Raw genomic sequence first — 17,846 nt, forward strand, 5'->3', positions numbered from 1 at the left:
TTTAAGCAGCAAGCTCAGATTCACGCAGGTTGTAGGATATACTTTGCTAAAAAAATAATATAGCCTAAGGGATATGCACAGACATAAACACATAAAGACATTTTTCCAGAGGAATTATATAAATGGTTAGAGTTGCACATTTCTATTCACAGACATCCACTTGCACTGACAACTGATTACGGTCATTACGCTAAATCTAAAGGTAACTGCAATTTGTTAGAAGTGAATGTTTAGTTGACTGGTACTCACGTAGTTGACTGTGGGAGCTCATTTTCAGGGCACAAACACATTTCCTCAAGAGCCTGTGTAAAGACAGCAGACACAACTGTGATGTACAGTAAAGAAATACAGTAAACTTTCAGTTAACTACCACCCATGGGTATTGGCAGATGCTGGATAACTGTAATTTCTGGTTGCTTGAGAGTTACTATTACGAGGTGGGAAGATAAGAGTTCACTGAGGAAGGAATATGTAGTAAGGAGCATGCTCAGTGATAGCATGATGGGAATAAGATACTAGGAGGGGGAAGAGTGATGAAATTGCTAACTACTTCAAAGTGTGTTAAGGAGGAGATATATAGAAAAGGTTATGGTGGGGGGGTTAGTCAGGGTTAGTACAAGGGCAAAGCCATTGTGTTTTTAAGTGAATTTTTAGTTGATTTTTAAAGAGAGGAAATGATAAAAGAGATGTATGTTTAGTGGGAAGTTTGTTCCAAATCTTCCCCACAGAATTAGAGAAAAGAGAATCACCTGCCTTGTTGTGGGATTTCTGGGTGGTAACCAGTAGTTTATTTGGTGAGCGAAGGTTAGAAAGGTTCGTGTAGGGGGAGATGAGGCTACTAAGAATAGGAGTATTACTATGCTGGTATAGTATTTTATGAGTAATGGAGAGCTGTTGAAATTTTAGCTGGTTATTTAGTTCAAGCCATCCTAGAAGTTTTAGGTTTAGACAGTGATGTGTTCCAAATGAGGACCCAGTAGCAAACCTGGCAATATTGTTATAAGAAGTAGACAGTTTGTTTAGATTGCTTTTGGAAAGATTAGTATAAACTGGGGAGGCATAGAAGAGAGTGGAGATCAGATGGGTCTGGGCAATAGTAGTTCTGGCTTCTGGCATAAGAAAAGGTTTTATCCTATATAAGGATTCAGGTTTTCTGTTTACAGTTTTGATGGTGGCATTAATATGAGCGTCAAAGTTGAGGTTGTGGTCAATCAATACACCTAAGAGTTTTGTAGTTGGGTCAGGAGCTATGATTGTACCATCGATGGAGGTAATAGAGTAGTCTAGTGGGGTGGATTTGTTAGTTGGAGTAAATAGTAATAGTTTGTTTTTTTTTTGGCGTTAAGGAGGAGATGATGTTGTTGGAACCAGTTTTCTACTTGGTTGAATACTGATTGGGTGATGGCATGGAGTTCAGATAAAGTGGTTGCTTTACAAATCAAAGTGGAGTCAGCTGCATATTGTATGCAGGTAGGTAGAGGTAGATTAGTAGAAAGGTCGTTAATGAATATGGAGAAGAGTAGAGGTCCCAGGATAGAGCCCTGTGGGACACCAATGGTAATAGGGAGATGTTTGGATAGGTTATTATCCCAAAGGACAGCTTGCTGTCTATTGTGCATATAGGATTTGAACCACTGTAATGCCTGTGTGTCAAGTGAGAATGAGTTGAGTGTATTGAGTAGTAATTGATGGTTGACCATATCAAAAGCTTTAGAGAGATCAATGAACAGAGCAGAGGAGAGCATATTATTGTTACGATGTTTATTAATACAGTCTGTAAAGGATAGGAGAGCAGTGGTGGTACTGTGGAATGGTCTAAAACCATGTTGACAGTCAGCTAGAAGGTTATATTGGAGAATGTAGTCAAGAATTTGTTGGTGGATACATTTTTCCATAATTTTGGCTAGTGGTGATAATAGGGCTATGGGCCGAAAGTTGGAGAGTTCAGTTGAGTTCCCTCCTTTGTGAAGTGGGATTATGTGAGAGATTTTCCATAGTGAAGGAATGGAGCCTTCAGTTATGGTTCTATTAATTAAAATAGAGATGGGGTAGGCAAGAGCTTTAGCAGAAGTTTGAAGGTATTCAGGTGGTAGGAGATCGGCTGAGAGTGTACAGGGTTTGAGTTTATGAAGCAGACTATGAATGAGGGCTGTAGGAATAGGTTTTAAGTGAAAGGTAGGTGGTAAGGTAGTGGGGGAGGATGATAGGGTAGGGCTGAGAGGTGGTAGGGAGTTAGCTAGAGATTGGACAGTTTCAGTAAAAAAGCTGTTGAAAGCATCAGCAATCTAATTTGGAGAGTTTTGGGAGAGACCAGATGGGGTGGGTGTTTTGGAGTGTCCTGGATGTAAGAGTTTATTTATGCCTGACAAGAAGCTTTGGGGTTGACTATGGTGATTTTGTTGGAGTTTGAAGTAATAGTTTTTTTTATCCTGAAGTATTGGTTTTTTGGTGGCATTTCTTAGTTGTCTAAAGTGCTGCTGATCAATTGGGTCTTTGGTGTTTCTCCATTTGGATCAGATTTTATTTCTTTATAGGATTTGTTGTCTGGTTTCTTTAGTGAGCCATGGGGCTGCTTTGCATCTAGTTCTTATGGAGCGTGAGGGGGCATGGAATTCTAAAATTTGTAGGAATTTGGAGTTAAAATGGGATACTGCTTCGTCAATTGGCAGGTGCCTTAAGGGTGACCAGTCACATGCTTGAAGCTCAGCCTGAAAATTGACTGGATTAAAATTTTTTTTGTTGCGGGTGATTTTAAAGGTAGGTTGATTTGGAATATAGGATTTTTGTCTAGATAGGTAGGTTAGTGAGTGTTCACTAATATCATCAGGAAGGACACCTACTTTGTAAGAGAGAGAGTGGCAGTTTATTAAGATCCAGTCTAATATACTTTTTTTGCTGGTGGGTTTATGGATTCTAGTGGGGGTGGTAATAGTTTGACAGAAGCCGTAGAGGTTTATATGGGTTGTGGGTTCTAGAGTGGTACAGGAGTTCCAGTCTATATTAAAATCACCGAGTACTATGGTTTCTTGAGGGAAGGATGTAGAAACCCAGCAGAGGATACTTTCTATGATGCTACTGTTATTGCCTGGGGGAAGGTAGGAGCATATTATGTTAATAGATTTAGTATTATTGAGCTGGAGCTTGGCAATAAGAATTTCCACATTGGTTTCTAGACGGGGTTGTACCAGTATGGATGTGACCTGTAAATGAGATTTGTGCAATATTGCTACCCCACCACCCTTTTTGGTAGTTCGGTCTAACCTCAGGATGTTATAACCAGGTGGGAGTATTTCATTGTCTTTTGTAACAGGTTTAAGCCAGGTTTCAGTTAAGCATAGGATATCAAAAGAGTGAGTATCTAGCAGAGCGTGCAGTTGGCTTACTTTATTGTTAACACTCCTTATATTGAGATGAGCTATGAGTAGTGAATTAGTGGGAGTGAAGGGGGCGAGCTGTCTTACGGTGTTATTATAAGGTCCTGGGTTGGGATGAATGTCCCCGTGAAGGAGAGGATATTTGAGAGGACTATATGGATGATTCAGTGGTTTAGTGTAGTTAAGTTGCGCTTTCCTAAAATGTGTAAATGTAAAATAGGCTACTCTGTGGTATTTAGGTGATAGATAGGATGAGGTGGATGTTATGTTAGAATGGCTAAGGATTTCAAGATTTATTATTAATGTTTGTTTAAGGGATTGGTGAGAAGATGAGAATTGTAGTTTTTCATAATGAGTGAGAGTATAGGGAATAGAGAGATTAGTTCTCAAAGACACTCTCTCTCTCTATGAAAAATCAAGTATGGACTCTTGATGCATAGGCTTGAATCTCAGAGATATGTCTGGCAGAAGTAATGGCGACCAAAAACAAGGTTTTCCTTAACAAATATTAGAGGTCGCATGAAGAAGCTGGTTCAAAAGGTGGCATTATCAGAGCTTGTAGAACTAATGACAGGTCCCATGGTTGAATAGGTTCTCTAAAAGGGGGCTTCAGATGATTCACACCTTTTATGAAAGTCTTGTATAATTTGTGTGACATAAGAGAGGAGTCTTGGACACCCTCATGGAAATTGGATATAGCAGCCAAATGAACTCTAATGGTAGAGGCCGATAGACCCGATTGGAACAGATCGGCTAGATACTCTAATACTATCGACACTGGTGCTGAAAAGGGATCTACTTGCTTTTCTTTCAGCCAACAGGTAAATCTTTTCCACTTGCTTAGATAAGTAATTCTAGTGGAAGACTTATGAGATGCAATAAGAATGTCCTGTACTGGTAAAGAAAGATGATTCTGCCTGGCAATCAAGGGAATTGGAGGAGCCAAGCTGTGAGCTTCAGGCTGTGCAAGTTGGGATGAATTAGATTCTGCAGATGGGAGATCAACCCTGGGGTTGGATGGAGAATCCATGGTTGATCTAGCAGGTGAGGCCAAAAGAAGGGGAACCAAATCTGACGAGGCCAATATGGTGCTATGAGGATCACCTTGCTCTTCAACCGATGGGCTTTCTTCAGAAACTGGGGAATGAGAGGAAGAGGTGGAAAAGCATAAAGGAGACCCGAGGGCCAATTGTGGACTAGAGCGTCCCTGGGTGACTGTTCCGGAGGGGGAATCAGGGTGAAGTAGTTGCTGCATTTGTAGTTGGTCGGGGATGCAAAGAGGTTGCAGCAAGGATGGCCCCAGTGGTGGTAGATCTCCGCCGCTATCAAGGGATTCAGGGATCACTCATGAGGTTGTAGAATGCACCTGCTGAGTCTGTCTGCTATCACGTTGGAACTCCCGGAAATGTGCGTTGCTAGGAGAAAACGGTTGGTAGCCATCGTCCATTGCCATATCCTCATGGCCTCTCAACAAAGGGGGTAAGATTTGCTTCCGCCCTGTTTGTTGGATGTACCAGACCACAGCCATGTTGTCTGACTGAATTGCAATAGTCCCAGGCGGCAGCAGGGAATGGAATGCTTGCAATGCCAGAAGCACCGCCCTCTGCTCCAAAACATTTATATGCAGTTGGGCCTCCAATTCTGACCAAGTGCCTTGGACTGTCTGACCCTGACATAGCCCACCCCACCCCATCAGGGAAGTGTCCGTGGTCACTGTAGCCTTGAGCTGCTGAGTGGAGAAGGGGCAAGACCATTGTGACGGGTTGTTGGTCATCCACCAATTTAAATCCTGTTTGCACCTGTGAGTTACTCAAATCTTGGCTGAAAGCGGGTGCTGAAAAGGATACCATTGGATGAGCCGTAGCCATTGTAGAAGCCTCATGTGAAACCTGGCCAGGGGGACAATGGTGATGGAGGCTGCCATGGAACCCAAAAGCTGTAGGACAGAGTGAGCTGTGGATTTCTCCCTTGAAAGGATTTGGATCAGTTGTTGCTTTATCCTTAGAATTCTGTGCTCTGGAATGGATGCTCTGCAATTCTTTGTGTCCAATATGACCCCTATGAATTCTGTGGACTGAGATGGGGTGAGATTGGATTTTTGCCAGTTTATGGTTACGCCTAGCCTTTTTGAAATGAGGAGAGAGTATGCCAGGGCTTCTTCCAATAGATGTCTGGTGGGGGCGGAGATGAGCCAGTCGTCCAGATATGGAAACACCTGGAATCCTTGTAGTCACAAGTGAGCTGTGATGACTGCCATGCACTTTGTGAACACTCTGGGGGCTGTAGAGAGTCCAAAGGGCAGTACTCTGAACTGGTAGTGAATGGCTCCCCCAAGGAAGCACAGAAATCTTCTTGATGGCCTGTCCACTTTTATGTGGTAGTACACATCTTGAAGACCTATCGAGCACATCCAATTGTCTTTTTCCAAAAGTGGGATTATAGGCTATATTGTGACCATCTGGAATTTTTGTACTCTTACAAACTTGTTCAATACACTGAGATCCAAAATTGGTCTCCAGTCCCCGTTTTTCTTTGGCACCAAAAATAGTCTTGAGTAGAATCCGGATCCTATCTGGTCTGGGGGGATTATTTGGATGACTCTTTTTCTTAGCAGCTTTGCTATCTCTAGTGCTGCTTCTTCCCTTTGACTGGCTGGAACGTCGGGTAAGTTTGTTGGGGGGGGCAGGACAAAGAAAGAAGGGGATATGGTAACCTCTGGTTATTATCCTTTGTACCCAAGAGTCGGTGCTGATGGTTAGCCAGGCAGAAGGGTACAAGGAGAAATGACCCCCAACCACCTCCAGAGGAAAGGAGTTGGGCCACTCTTCAGGAGCACTGATAGGATTGACCAGGAAAAGAGTCCCTGGAACCCTGGTTACGCAGACCCCCTCTGCCCCAAAAGGGGCGTCTTCCCTGTGAGTTTCCCCCTCTGCCTCTAGGGGAGAACTCAACCTGTATGTCACGGAAAGGACACTGAGACTTTTTGTACCATATCTTCCTACTCTTCTGGTTTCTGGAGAAAGCATATTGAGGGGAAGAATAACAGACACCTACGGCAGAAAGGGTCTTACCGTCCTGTTCACATCTGGCTAGTGTGATTTTAACTTTGGGTCCAAACAGTGAAGAGGCTTCAATGGGAGCTTTGAGAAAGGAAGCCTTGAAGGGTTCCGCGAAATTACATAAGCGCATCCAGGTGTGCCATCTCAAAACAACGCCTGAACTCACCGCTCTAGCTGCTCCTTCTGATGCATGAGATATCAGGCACATGGAGGAGTTTGATATTGAGTCAATGGTAGCCAGCTGAGAGGCCACTTTGTCATGGACCTCATCAGACACGGCACCAGCCAAAGTTTCAGAGAGCTCAGATACTAAATCCCTTTGAAGCCTGGTGAAGTGTGCCATATAATGCAGGGACTTGATTGCAAAGGTCGCTGATGCAAAAGTGCGCTTCCCTATTCTGTCCGGAGCCTGTGACTCTTTGTTGGGCGAATGGACAGTCTGGCTTTCTTCTTCCGCCAGGTCTTTCTTGGTTGCGGCCGCCACCACCAGAGCATCTACAAGAAGACCTTTGGACTGATGGGGGTCAGTAGCAGGAGGGGACAAAATTTTATCTGGCCTCCGTGGAATGGCCTCAATGGTGTCAGGAGCCTTCCTTGCATGCTGCACGATGAGCTGGACCAGTTTGTCGGCAGGTGGAGTAACCCAGGAGGTAGGGGGCCAGGCGCGAAAAGCCTGCAGTAACACAGACTCTTCAGAGGTCAGTTTATAGGGCTGCCAGTCACCTCTCTGTTTAAGGATTTCGAGGATATCACCAAAGGATGCCTCAGAGGGTGAGCGAGGGGACCTTCCTCATCATCAAAGTCTGTGTCTTCAGTGAGGGACTCCTCTGTGGAGTCCATGTGCTTCCTCTTGCACACACTTTTGCGGTGAACGTCCTCAGAGGGAGAAGCTGGGGAAGACAATGCAAAAGGGGTTTCCTGTGGGAGTACATCCTGAGGCCCTTGCGCCCAGTGTCCGCTAGGAGTGACTTGTGTACATAGTGGTCCAGAGGAGGGTGGGGAGAATGACAGCACAGTATCACCAGCAAACACCAAAGCCTTCTCCATTAGTTGGAAGGCTGGTCCACCTGAAGAGATGTGAGTGTCCTGGACAGGGGTCACCGCTCCCCTAAGTGGCTCAGCCTGCTGACTCGGAGTCCCTGGATGGCTGTGAAACACCAGATTATGTACACTACAGCTAACATCTTGGGTTGTAGCAAAACTCTCCTGCTACAAAGGCAACTGCAGTTCCTTAGTGATGTCCATAAAGGGAACCGTAGAGAGGGAAGACTGTGCTATATCAAGGGGCTTCAAAGGCAATGAAGGAGGAGAATAAGTAGGGGGTCTTTGGCAAAGGGTGATCACCTCCCAAGGAAGGATAGGTCCTGGGGGGTGGGATACCTCTGGCCAAAAGCACTTGATCCACAAGACACAACACGTCGTGTTGAGAAAGACTTCTAGTGGATTTCATGGACACGGCTGAGGGGGAGTCAGGTCTATCCACAGATGAGACAAACTCGGTGCTTGCATCACCAGTCTGCACTGAAAATAACGGTGCCATAAGAGACTGTACTACAGGTGTCTGCACCGAGGAAATCATCGGTGCCGAAGTCATGGTCTGCACCAACAGTAAGGTCGGTGCTGAAGTGGTTGTTGGTGCCAAGGCTGGGACCAAAAAAATTGGTGTCAGTAAGTGAGTTGTCGGTTCCGGGTAAAGTATCGGAGCCAATGTGGTTACAGTCTGCACCGACAGAATAGTCCATACCGGTAGAAAGGTCTGGACCGAGGAGCCCCTCGGTACTGATATGGTAAAGGGCGCACTAGTCGGTGCCAAAGTCACAGATGGCACTGATGGCCTCGGTGCTGAGGGTGTAGGCACCAAAAGGGCTGGAGCTGAAAGAGTCAGATCTGAAGTAGAAAGCTTAGCTTTCGTGGGTCTCGGTTGATGGGAATCCCCAGCCAGGGACGAAGGAAGAGATTTGGCCTTTGAAAGATCATCAGTCTTTTTCTTATGGGATCTTGGAGGGGTTGAAGCTTCCGACCCAGAAATAGCCTCTGAAAAAGGAGATTTGAGTAGCCCCTTCAGTAACAATTTATTTTTCCTCTCGATCAACGTCCTCTTAGAGAAGTTCTTACAAATTCCACAGGGCGGATCAACAGATAAATGAGGCACACCCAAACAATAGACACACAGAGAATGTGCATCTGAAGTAGGTAATTTATGTCCACACTCTGAACATCTCTTAAATCCTGGACTACCTTTTTTATCCATGATAGAAAAGAATGAAATCAGAGAAAATACCAGCAATGGTACAAGGAATACCCGAAGGTAAAGAAGAAAAGGGGTCTACCAACGATGGTATAGCAGAGATACCTCGTGGTAAAAGATTGAAAAATTTTTAGAAGAGATAGTCGCTAAATGCGATAAGGTAAGAGAAAACAATTTAGAAACTTTTCTAAGAGAAAAAGTTATTTTAGACTAGCATGACAACAAATATTATACTTAGCTCAAGAGAAGTGGCTTCACACGACCGAATGGCGACGCGGCAAACAAAACCTGGGGTAACAGGGAGAGGGGAATTCTGGGTAAGAGTTTTAGCTCGAGGGTTTGTGGCTGACATGAGCTTGGAAGATGGCTGGCTTGGTTCCGAGGTCAGAACCGATACCCGTACATAAGGAAAGAACGAGGATTAACAATATCAGATGGTATGTTTCGGCAGGGAAAGAAATAGAAAGTGAGATACGTGAAAATTGTACTGTATTTCTTCAATTTTTTTCTTGGTTGTTTGAAAGTTCTGGTTACTTGAGTTCTGGTTAACTGAGAGTTTACTGTATCTCTAATAAAAGATTCCTTCCAAAGTACTGAATATTGCCTAAGTTTCAAATCTTTATTTGCAAAATGCACTGCTGCTCACATCTTTATTGCTGTACCAAATGTTCAAAATATTCCTATTAAAAAGCTGTTTTTCTTGAACAAGTAATACTTTTCTTTCCTTACCACAACACTAGATGCACACATCCAGACAGACTCAAACACACACGACTCACTAAACTGCACTACTTAAATAAACTGGTGGTCTGACCAGGGTGAAGCTGCTCCATTTTTCCCTGCTCAGATTTTCCCACGGAGATTAATAGGTTCATGTGGTTAACTGGCATATAAACCTGTACATTTTATGCCTAGAAAATATAAAATCTTATTGCAGAATGGAACTATTTTAAACTGTTTCTGATGAAGTAAAGGCTAGTTCGTCCATAAACTATTCTGTTAAAATGTTATCTTTTTAAACTTAAAATGCTGAAAATTCCACAGGTTGGTTTAAAAAAGTTAAATTCATACTCATGATTTCAGTGTTTTTTATCTATTTTTACACAACATTTTCAGCAAACACATCTCACAAATCTACCTAAAGAACAAAACTGATAAAAAAACATGCTGGTAAAGTGACTTTTCCTAAGTAAATGTGCATTTTTCTCCTTTTGGGGTTTAAGTGTCTGCATAAGTCCAGCAACAATTTCCCTGAAGTGTTATTGTGTCAAAGTTGATTGTGTAATAAAAGGGACACGGGTACTTATGTAATAAAAGGGAGACAGGGTACACATGCCCTTACATGGTTGATGTAAGAGACTTTGCATTCCTCCTCACATCCATGAAAAAGCAAAGCATTAAACACATTTTTTTTGCAAAGAAGTGGTTGCCATTTATATTAAATTGTTGTAAAACAGTACAGATGATACAACATTAAAAAGGCAGGTATCTCAATAGCATATAAAATACAATTATCATTTCTGTATTCTTGAAAATAAGTTATTCTATCTAATATGTAATATATAATGTCCAAAATCCAATTAATGTAAAGACCAGCTTCCATATTTTTTAAAGACTGTGAGAATTGATTCTCTAAACTTCACCACAGTGTATGCAGGTGTCTTGTAATACCTTACAATGGTACAGTAGTCATCTTACAGTGGTACTATAATAAAATACAAAACACTTTTAGAATTTAACAAACACTGAGGAAATACCCAGACATGGCAGTGGCCACTCTAGTTTATAGACATCCTGTTTGATGTTGCTTACATAATACATAAACAATGTAATCCATTCAGAAGGATGCTGAGTAAACAATGAGCAGGTTACAAATACAGAGACAAGAATAAGTGAAATTTATACATGTCTTGAATCACCTCTCAGAAATTATTTTAGCTATGTATGCAATTCACTTGGATGAAGGTAGCAACAACAAAAACTAAATAAAATATGGAAGCTTATTGGACATTCACCAAAATATAGTGAACCTGTCAGACAGCAGGAGCAAATGCAGGAAGTACTCTTTAATCTAATACAGATAAGCATTTTGAGGTTTTTCAATTGACCAGGAGAACTGTTTTTCGGTATTGTTTTCAGAAAGTGATGTCGACAGAGTTGAGTTGTTTAAGAATAGGCAGAAAATTTGGAAAGACTGTTCTGAGGAAGTCCACGTATGACTGTGGATGAAAGAGCTTAACATTTTGTTTTAAAGAGTTTAAAAAGGAGTTTTATACTAATAAAAGTTCTGGTTGTGAATTAGCAATGGCTTGCTTAGTGATTTTAGCTTCTATGTTATTTACCACCTGTTCTTCTCTGTCTCTCTCTCTTTATATCTATATCAATCTCGCTATCTCTTTATATATATATATATATATATATATATATATATATATATATATATATATATATATGTGTGTGTGTATAAATCTCTCTCTCGCTCTCTCTCTCTCTCTATATATATATATATATATATATATATATATATATCTCAATCATTGCATCTGACATATTGGCTGCTTAAGTCAATATTCAGCACTGGCTCTTTTTTCTTTACTGTTTTACACTCATTTCTATCATAAACTCAAATGGGCATTTATCTCCTGTGTTATTTACTTTATGCATTCCAGGGGTGAGTCAGTGGTAGTAGGAATTTTGTCTTATACTCTTCATCTAACAGATATTTTTTTCATCATCCAGCAACTATCCTACACTCCAAGTGAAAAATGCAGTTTTCTAGCAATCGAGTGTTCACACTTCCATTTGTCTCTTCACTGGTTGCAAGTGCTCCCACCCCCTTTCCATGGCAGCTCTTCACAACAGTACCCCTATTCTCTACTAGGGCACTGAAAGCACGGTTCATAGGTTTATAGGTTCATAGGTTCATACTAGGCTATCTGCCCAAGGGCATTTATAAGCCTAGCCCATAGTTATGTGGCTTTCGCCACCCCTTTAGTTTGAATAAAAACTATGCCTATCATTTTTCTGTGCCTCTGTCAAGCAGTGACACTGAAGTAATCCCTGGGGTATATCTGCGATCTCCCATCCATTGGTCAAGATTCCTCTTGAACAAGGCCAGCAGTGCTCTGCCTCACATGTACCGGGATTTTGTTCCACAGCATAGGGAGTCTCTGGGTGATGAATCTGTCCCTCCAGCACATTCTATTTATAACCGTGTCAAGGTTTAAGTCTCCGCCCTTGTGGTTCTGAGGGATCTAGATTTTTGAGGTGAAGCATATTCATCAAATCTGGGTTTGACATGGCCTTATATGTCAGGCACAGGTCACCTCTGAGCAAGCGGTATGAGACTGAATAGAGCTGGAGTTCTTTCAGTCGGGCAGCATAAGACATATTTTTGAGACCCTTTATCCTTTTGGTGAGGAACTTTTGGGGCCTTTCAAGCTGCATCAGGTGTCTGGTCAGATACATTCGAACGGGCATTGTACTCAATCATAGGTCTAATGAGTGATGAGTACAGGGGACGATGACCTCCCTTGATCTAGATGTGAATCCCTTCATGATCAGGTGGGCGATATAGAAGGTTTTCCTAACTACTTTAGCAACATGAGTGTCAAGCGAAGGCTACTGTCAATTTGGGTCCCCAGATCCCTGATGACTTTTTCTGTGCTCAGTGGATTGCCATCTATATGGTAGCTAGGGGTAACCTTGTTTTTCCCGAAGGGTATGACTATGCATTTTTGGCGTTTAACTTCAGACCATGGCTCTGGCACCAGTTATCCGTTTCTGTGAGGCCCTTCTGGAGGATATCTGTGTCAGATGTGTTTTCGACTATGGCCCAGTTTGCAGTCATCTGCAAATTTTGACAGCCATAACTCTCCTGTGTTTGCTTGTACTTCAGAAAAGTAGATGCCGAACAAGAGTGGACCCAGGACTGAGCCCTGTGGGACACCACTTGTGACAGGCTTTGAGTCTGACATGGCTCCAGCAACTCTGACCCTGTGGGTTCTGTCGCTTAGCCAGTTTGCAACCCATCTTGTGATGTATGGGTTTACATTCAAGCTGATGAGTTTTTCGATGATACCTGAGTGGGGTATTGTGTCGAAGGCCTTTGCCAGGTCGAGGTAGGCTGTATGGACTGCCTTTCCCTCATCAATGGCCTTGGTGACTGTCTCAAAAAGTCAACCAAGTTTAAGAGGCAGGATCTGCCTTTGACAAAGCCAAACTGGGTTGGATCCAAAGTCTGCAAGTTCCCTATGTCTTTATTTATGAGTTCCATTATGATCCTCTCCATGGCTTTGCAGATAAGGCTTGTCAAGCTAATGGGCGGTAATTTCCAGGGTCTGTGGGGCACCGCCTTATGAAGTGGGACCACAGTCGCGTGCGCCACTCCTTGGTGCACGTATCCTGAGGTGAGGCTAAGATTAAACAGCTGTCCTAACTGTGGGTTTAATTCCTCGTTGAGTTCATGAAGCACACAGCCGGGGACACCATCCGGTCCCATGGATGCTGTGTTTTTTGCCTTAGTGAGGGCAGTTCTCACCTGGGCGTTGGAGATGTTTGGGGGGCTACAATCCTCTGGAATAGATATCTCTCCTTTTGAGGGGGAGGGGGGGGGAGTTTGCACTGAACCTGTCAGCCAGTATGTTAGCAATGTGTGTAGGTTCAGTAATTTTCACATAATTTTGAACTAATTCTGAGCATATCTCGGAGTTTCCTCCTAGGTTTCTAACATAGCTAAAGAAGGCCTTATGATTGTCTTTAGAGTCCTTGGCGATTTTTCTCTCAAAATTTGCCTTGGATGATTTTATGAGAGCTCTTAGTTTTTTACTTATAATGATCAAAGGTGTCTTACCTTTCAAGGATTTTGCTCTATCTTGTAGTAGCTTCCTCCTTTTGTTGTAGAGCTTGTTTATGGCTGGGGTCCACCAGACTGGACGCTTGCCTTTGGTACAGAGAGTCTTAGTTTTGTTTGGGATTGCCTGATCCATGCAGTCCTGTAGGTGCTGGTAGAAGGCATTTGTAAGTGATTCAGCGGTTTGAGTAATGTTTACCACTGGCTCAGGGGCCTTAAAGGAGACCACACTAGTTTTTAGAAGTGTGAAATCGGCTTTTGAGAAGTTTTTCACTGTGGTCTTTTTTGTTTCAGGTGGGGGCAGGATGAGGACCTCCAGCGAGATTAGTTTATGATCTGATCTCACCAGTGAGGGGTATACTTTCGGTGTTGAACATTTTGATCCCATGTTCGTGATGATGAGATCAAGTATGTTTTCACCTCTTGTGGGGATGGTGACTAGTTGTTCCATGGCATTTGAGTTTATGAACTCCAGGAATCTTTGGGTTAGAGTGTTCGGGCTTGAGTAGTGTTCCCAGTCTATATTAGGGTAGTTGAAGTCACCTAGTATGATGGTGTTTGGAGATACATTTATCCCTCCAATGTTTTCAGGAAGGCCATGTGAGGTTCCTGAGTTTGAGAGGGTGGCCTGTAACATGCTACAAATTGCAGAGCAGTCTTGCCTATGGTTAATTGCACCTGGATGGTCTCCGATGCATCGTGCGTTGCCACCAACCTTGAGGTGTGGGTGTCCTTTATGAATATGGACACCCCCTCCTTTCTTGGTGTTGTCCGGATTTTGGGGCCGGGCATGATATGAGGTGAAACCTGTTAGTGCTGGGGTGCTCTCAGGAGCCTTGAACCAGGTTTCTGTCACAGCACAGACATCGATGTTCTCCATATTGAGAAGGGCCTCGAGTGCGTGCATCTTGAGATTGAGACTTCTGGCATTGAGCAGCATTACCCTTAGTTTTTCCTTTTTGGTGTTCTAGGGTGGTAGGTTTAGAATTTGAGCCTTGCCTAAAAAGGCACTATGGGGTGGCAAGAGCCTTTGCCAATATCCGGAAGCCCAGGGTGACAGGTGCAAGCCGTCCCTTGCAAAGCAGCGTGGCTTGTCCAGCATGTCATCCCAGACAGACAGACATTGGATCCCCTTTGAATGACACCAGAATTTAAGCCAATTATTAAAGCTGATCATCTTATCACTGTATTGTGGCATCATTCTAGGTGAAGGTAGGATACTGCTCAAGGTCAGGGTCATACCTGCCTGGGCTACATAATCAGAGAGCTCCTCGATGTCCCTTTTCATGTAGTCCAAGGAGGTACGTCTCAGGTCGTTGACACCAGCGTGGACAATGACTGAGTCGTACTTGTACCTGCTGTTGAGAGACCTGAGTGCTTGCGTTATGTGGCGGATTCTAGCGCCTGACAGGCAGCTTACTGTGACCTTCTCCTTACTCAGTCTGGTGAGCGGGACGTCAGTGTGTCTGACTATGGAATCACCAATGACAAGTGTGTCTGGCATTTTGTTTGGCCTTAAGGGCTGTGACTGTTTGACACTCTGACTGTGTGGTCTATGTGCTGCATGTGTTGGGTCGTGAGGTGGTAGTTGTTTGGGTGTCTGCTTTGGTGGCCTCTGCTGTTTTGGTAAATTTTTGATCAGAGCCTCCGAGTATGTCTTTGTGTGAGTATGTGTATGATTTGAAGTTGTGATGGTACCATGTGTGACTGGGTATGTATTGTGTGTGGTTACCTTCTCCTCCTGTCTGGTCTTGCCAGTCCTATGTTGAGAGAGCTCAGCCTCCAGTTTGGCCGTATAGTTGCATCTCTCGCATGTATTTGTGTTTTGTGGGAGAAGGAGAGGATTGTCTGTGTACATGAGGCAATTGTAACATTGCCTCAATATTCCCAGGTTCACCAGTTGAGCTGGAGAGGACACTAGCAACTGATCCTTCGACATACTAGAAGTAGTAGATAAAGAACTTTCAAAGGACTCCGGGGGAAGTGGGTTTTAGGCTGGTGGGGTACTATCTATAATAAGAGTGCTTTATCAAGGTGCAAGTACTGTAGGAGTAAGTGCTAGGCTTTACAGATAGAGAATAGTCTACTTGGGAATCAAGTAGAGATGAACTTTTCAGTTATAGGATATGCTGGTTAGATCAGCAGTACAGTTTAGCGTGTTTTATAGCAGGGGCTGAAGGGAGCTAGGAATTGGCCCAAAACGACCAATGGACTACTAGTTTCTGGCTGAAACTTCACCAAATCGGACAAAAAGGCCGCTCAGTGCTTCCCACTCCCACTGGTAAGCAAAGAAACTTCCCTCCTTCCTAATAAGGCAATGGATCAATAACAGGAACTAAAAACAAAGCCCAGGGATCAGCAACTCTGAAACTGGACTACTCTAGTTCAGTAAAGTGGGAAAACAAGAGATTTTTTTGTTTTATTACAGAGATAAGGAAAAAAACAGACAGTAAATGCTATAAATGCTGTAAATCGGCTAGCGCACTTTAGTGTGTAGCCTACAGAAACAATTTGCAACAATTAGTAACTTAAAGTGCAACAATAAACAGTGTAAAATGCAGAAATCACTTAAAGTAGCAGTAAAACAGGCGAAATGCAGTCGCTAGCTTAATAACAGTGGGAAAGCCACAAAAAATACTTATATCTGGTAGAAAGTCACTCTTTTAGCTCTCTGCTGCTTGGATCACTCTGCAGGCCACCACGAGGATCTGTGCAGAGTTGGTACAAGCTGGAAAACGCGTGTTTAGCGTGTTTTATAGCAGGGGGCTGAAAGGAGCTAGGAATTGGCCCAAAACGACCAATAGACTACTAGTTTCTGGCTGAAACTTCACCAATTCGGAGAAAAAGGCTGCTCAGTGCTTCCCACTCCCACTGGTAAGCAAAGAAACTTCCCTCCTTCCTAATAAGGCAATGGATCAGTAACAGGAACTAAAAACAAAGCCCAGGGATCAGCAACTCTGAAACTGGACTACTCTAGTTCAGTAAGGTGGGAAAACAAGAGATTTTTAAGTGGCTAGCACACTTGAGTGTGTTAGCCTACAGGTAAAATTAAGCAACAAATAACTTTTTAAGAGTGCAAAACAGTTAATCAACACAAAAACAGTTTAAATAGAATGCAGAGCTGTATAAACAGTCGCTAAGCAGTAAATATTCAAAAAGCCAGAAAAAAATACTTAAATCAGTTATAGCAGATACAGTTATAACAAATGCTCTGAAATATACTGTATATTTCCAATATGTTTGAGAAGGACAGTCAGAACACAAGAAGGTTCAGGCGAAAAAGAAAAAAAAAAGTTTTGTTTTACTTTTTGAAAAGGGAAAAAGGAGGAACAGAAGGCCTTATCAAATGTTCTCTCTGTATTAAGAAGAATGAGCTAATGACACTAGACTGGGAGGTGTGTCACAGTAGGGGCGGGCAACTGCAAAGCCACCATAGCCTAAGACAGCAAGCACTACAGATTCAAATGAAAGTTTTTAAACAGATAAGGATTTGTGAAGATTCTGAATAGACAAAGTGCTTTATATATAATAAATTATAAAAACAGTAATCTGTAAAAATAATCAAAAGATACTTATATTTTGTAGCTCAGTTGCGGTCAAACAACTTCTCCAGCCTTCACTGTGTGCAAAGACAGAGATCCTACCAGAGTTAGGGCAAGACCAGAACAACTTTTTTTTTTTTTTTTTTTTTTACAAGAACACAAAAGAACCAGCCCCCACTAGCCAAGAGATAATTACACAGAGTAAATGTTTCAGTTTATACAATAGCCTAAGACAGCAAGCACTACAGATTCTGAAAGTTTTTTAAACAGATAAAGATTTCTGAAGATTCTGAATAGACAAAGTGCTTTATATATATTAAATTATAAAAACAGTAATCTGTAAAAAAATCAAAAGATACTTATATTTTGTAGCTCAGTTGCGGTCAAACAACTTCTCCAACCTGCACTGTGTGCAAAGACAAAGACCAGAACAACTTTTTTTTTTTTTTTTTTTACAAGAACACAAAAGAACCAGCCCCCACTAGCCAAGAGATAATTACACAGAGTAAATGTTTCAGTTTATACAATAGCCTAAGACAGCAAGCACTACAGATTCTGAAAGTTTTTTAAACAGATAAAGATTTCTGAAGATTCTGAATAGACAAAGTGCTTTATATATATTAAATTATAAAAACAGTAATCTGTAAAAAAATCAAAAGATACTTATATTTTGTAGCTCAGTTGCGGTCAAACAACTTCTCCAACCTGCACTGTGTGCAAAGACAAAGACCAGAACAACAACTTTTTTTTTTTTTTTTTTTTTTTTACAAG

The sequence above is a fragment of the Protopterus annectens genome, chromosome 1.part0 (assembly GCF_019279795.1).
Source record: "Protopterus annectens isolate FY-2018-M chromosome 1.part0, PAN1.0, whole genome shotgun sequence".
NCBI classification, from domain to species: Eukaryota; Metazoa; Chordata; order Ceratodontiformes; family Protopteridae; genus Protopterus; species Protopterus annectens.